Genomic DNA, 4,827 nt, shown 5'->3' with positions numbered 1-4,827 from the left:
CGGACCGTCGTCGCGCCGCCACCCATCGCCGCTGCGTCACCACCATACCGCCACCATCTCTCTGAGCCTACTTTCTGTTTCTACACACCAGGTTCTGCCAAACACCGATTTCGTTTTCCAATTAATCAATTAGTTGCATATTTTACATTTTTTATTCGAAATAGGATAGTTAGAGATGCATGATTGTAGTTGATTTTAGGTGGTTAGGTAGCTAGGATGTGGTTAGTGGATTTAGGCCTGATAATTGCACCGTTCTTGCTACCCATTTTTATCTGATTCGCAATTATGAATTTGCTGTGATGATTCTGTTCATATGTTGTTCTTTATATTTGATGTTGTTGTTGAACTGTTCTTTATTATTCTTGCTATTTGTTAATCTTTCCAGCACTATTTAATTTCATATGAACTGATTTTTTCTACTGTTTACTATCCGAGAACATCCAATTTTAGCCGGAATGCTACCCAATTTTCTGCAAATTTATGGTTTAATCTACCCCATTCATGTATTGGTCTAAAAATTCAGTATCTAGCATTACTTGGCTACAACCGAACCAATTCATGAATGCACGGGCTAGCGTTCTTATTCCTCTTGGTTCCCTGAGTAATAAATTGCTTATTGATGAATTCATTTTCATTTTAAACTTACTTTATCTATAGGAATTATCATCAATAAACTGCAATCCTTGCTTGCATATGAGTTGATTGTTCTTCAAGTTTGTGAATTTCTTGGTAACTAGGAAAACCATTCTCCTGCCACTCACTTTAACTTCCTTTTTAACTCCTAACCAGTTTAGCTTTCTAACTTCTTTTTTTTTTACCTAACTACTTTAACTTTCTAACTCAAGGCATGATTACTGTTTTTCCAAATTAACTTGAATTCCACTTCTATTACATTTTGGATTGTGATTTTTACTCTCAAATTTTTAACTTGAATTCAATCCAAAATGTACATATACTTACCTCATTTCATGCTCCTATTGTTCTTTTTGCCTTTATGCTTACATTGACAAAATCCTACTTGCCTACTTATTTTCCTGCTTTAGTTCTTCAATTATATCCTGCTACTTCTGCTTTTCAGGATGTCTGATCCCAAAAGTAAGGGAAAAGGCAAGGCAACTACAGGCAAATGAAAAAGAGGAGAATCTTCTACCTCTATCCTAGATATCCTTCACGATGATTCCTGGCAGGAAAAGAACTTTACCCCGCAGGAAAAGGCCGACCAGCTCCTCACTGCCACAGATCAAGTAAAATTTGTAAATAGATACTGTGAGTTAAAGTATCCAGTGTTTGCCACTGCCAGGAACCTCTACCTGGAGAGAACTCTTAAAACTCCAGAAGAACTCACCCAGTACGCTTCCGAACAGATAAAACAAAGAGGCTGGTTCTTCATGGAAAGGAACTTGACAGAGGTCAATGCATCCTGGGTCAAAGAATTTTACTGTAACTATTTCAAGACCTCCCTGGATGCAGTGCACCTCAGAGGGAAACGGATTTTAGTCACTGAGGAAGCTATTGAGGATATCCTCCGGCTTCAGCCAAAGTCAGATCAGCCTGATGGTTACCAAAAGGCTGAAGAGGATATGAGATACATGAGATTTGACTGGGACGCAGTCAAGAAGAGAATAGCCCTTGATCCTACTGCCCCATGGGTCATGGGAAAGAATACAGTGATGCCAAAGGGAATCAAGCTGATATATTTGAATGATGAGGCTCGGCTTTGGCAACAGATCCTGAGTAACTACGTGATGTCGAGCACTCATGAGACAGAGGTGCCCGCTGCTATGATCACCCTCATCTGGTATGTGATGGAGGGTAAGGACCTGTATCTTCCATGTTTCATCAGGTATTCTATGGCCAGGGTCCATGTCAGAGGCACTCTCCCTTTCCCTTATCTGATCACCCAGCTAAGCCGTCGAGCTGACGTGCCTTGGGAGCTTGCTGATGAGAAGCCAACTGCTACGGACTGCAAGAAGATCATATCTCACAGCAGGAAGTTCCAAGCCTTGGGATATAGGCCGCCTTTCCTTACAGCTTCTGCTGAGGCAGTCACATCTTCATCTGCCCTTTCTGCATCCACTGCTGCACCAGCCCCATCCACTGCACCTCCACCTGCTCTTGAGCCCATTTATCATCTGGTGCACCGCTTCTTCGCACGCCTGGATCGTATGGAGCGTCGCCACAAGCGACGCTATAATCACCTAAAGTTGATGATCCGATCTGGCAGCGACATCCCCTCTGAGCCTGACACCGCTTCTGAGCCATCTGATGTGGAGGCGGATGATCATGAGGAGGAGGCACCCACCCAGGCTGAGCAGGAAAGACCTGAGCAGGCTGCACCACACCATGAGGAGCCCCACCAGATCCAGGCCGCAGATCCGGAGATTCCTCTACAGACAAAGCCTCCGCTTCAGCAGGCAACTCCTTCTACACTTACAGAGACTGCAGACCCTCAGCCTACCACAGAGTCACCGGCAGCCCATCCTTCCGGAGATGACACTTCTCACACCCAGCTTGAGTGAGCATCGAGGATGATGCTATTATTTAAGTGTGGGGAGGTCGCCATCTTTGGCTACTTTATTTTGGTGAACCACTTTTCAGACTCTCTTTTTATCCTATTTTGTTTATTTTTCTATATTTTATTTTATTTTTATTTTACCTTATCTTATTTATCTTTCAGTACTTGCACATTTTGCTGTATTTTTACTTTATTTCTGCATTTTGCACTTTGGTTTATATATTTATCTTAGATATTTAGTTTAGTCTAGTTGCGATTTTAGTTATTAAGTTGTGATATAGAATATATGGATTAATTAGTTTAGTTTACCCTTTTAGCATACGATAAATTGGGTTAATTGAAAATAAAAAGAGTAAACTAAAAACTTTAGTATAACAAAATCACAACAATCCACACACTGTATGTATATATATATATATATATATAGCAATAATTGATTGGTTAATTTACACAATATTTTTCAAGGAAAAACACTAAGATTTTAAAAGCCACCCTAAGATTCACATTGAGAATAATGGGAACCTTTGATTTCTACTTGCATGACATACATAACTGATATATGATTTTTGAGCCAAAGAACACACAGCCTGTGAGTTTTTGAGCTTAATTGTATGGTTACATTCAACCATAAATTTCATTCCTGTGTGTTTCACGCTTCTTTTCTATGCTTGTAATCTTTACTTTATTTCAATCTATATGTCCAATATAGAATATAGATACATACCAAGAGATGATTGAGGCCATCATTTAAATTTTTCCTCACTTATCCCAAATAAGCTTCCCTTTTACATCCCCCTTGTTAGCCCCCTTGAGCTTTTAATCCCCTCTTGTTCTATAACCACATTACTAGCCTTAAGCAGAAAAACAAATTAAAAATCCCAAGTTGAAGCCTTGGTTAGCTTAAGATAGAGATTGTGTATCCACTAAGTGTGGGGAAACATGGGAACATGGGTTGATAGGAAAGGATTAAAGTAATAAAATAATCAGGATTTTGGGAGCATACTCATATAAAACCAAAATAAATAAAAATACCATGTGCATTGAAAATGTTATGTTTATATTTTAAAAAAATATCCTTTTTATAATATAAATAGATAAATAAGGGGACAAAATTACCCCAATAATAAGCTTAGTAAAGAAATCAATGCACATAAGGTGAAAAAATCAAAGTAAAGTTAGTACATGAGTATGTAATAAAAAAGTGAAAAAATTTGGGTAGCTAGGTAAAGCATTTTAAATTATATAAAGTATATGTTAGGTGAGATCTTAGACTAATCAATGATTCACTTTGTTAGCTCACTTAGCCTTATATATGCCCTTACCCTTACCTTAGCCCCATTACAACCTTGAGAAAGACCTCATAATTTTTGTATGTCTGTATTCAATATTTGTTGATTGGTTAGATGAAGAACAAAGTTTTAGAAAGCAGGAATAGAAAAGAATAGAGTGATTAACCCCAAACACTGAGTGACTAGAGAGTAAACACAAATCCAGTGAGGGTTCAATAGCTCATCACCATATATCTCTGATTAATTGTTAATTGTCTTGCAAGTTTGTGAAATATCTTTACCCAACTCAATTGTGAAAGTGTTTTACCATGATCTAGGTTTGGCTATGCATGTATGATTCCTTGAGAATATGAAACAAATTAACCACATGTAAGCTCTATATATATAGGTGGATGATAATTAAAATTGCATAATTCATGTAGGTAATTTGTATTTAGAATAGATTGCATTGCATGAGATTCCACCATTCTAACTTTACTCTTTCTCTTGGATTTAACATGAGGACATGCTATTATTTAACTGTGGAGAGGTTGATAAACCCATATTTTATGATGTATTTTGTGCTCAATTTAAGTGATTTATTCAATCCTTTACCCACTTATTCATGTAAATTGCATGGTTTTACTATTCCTTCCTTATATTATGATATATGTGAAAAACATGTTTCCTATGCTTTAAAAATATTAATTTTAATTATCATTTATTACCATTCAATACCGTGATTTGTGTGTTAAGTATTTTCAGATCTCATAGGGCAGGAATGGCTCAAAGGACAAAAAGGAAACATACAAAAAATGGAAGGAAAGCACAAAAATGGAGTTTTGAAGAAAAGGCAGTGACGCGAACGCATGGACGATGCGAACGCGTGCCAAGCGCGAAATAGCATCGACGTGTACGCGTGGACGACGCGAACGCACGCCTTGAGTAGAACGCAAATGATGCATACGCGTACAAGAATCTGCAGAAAACGCCCCCGGCGATTTCTGGATCCTTTTTCGGCCCAAATCCAAACCAGAAACACAG

Source organism: Arachis ipaensis, chromosome B10, assembly GCF_000816755.2.
Source record: "Arachis ipaensis cultivar K30076 chromosome B10, Araip1.1, whole genome shotgun sequence".
Classification (NCBI taxonomy): Eukaryota; Viridiplantae; Streptophyta; class Magnoliopsida; order Fabales; family Fabaceae; genus Arachis; species Arachis ipaensis.
The sequence above is the reverse complement of the archived record's forward strand: the minus strand, read 5'-3'. Positions refer to the sequence as shown.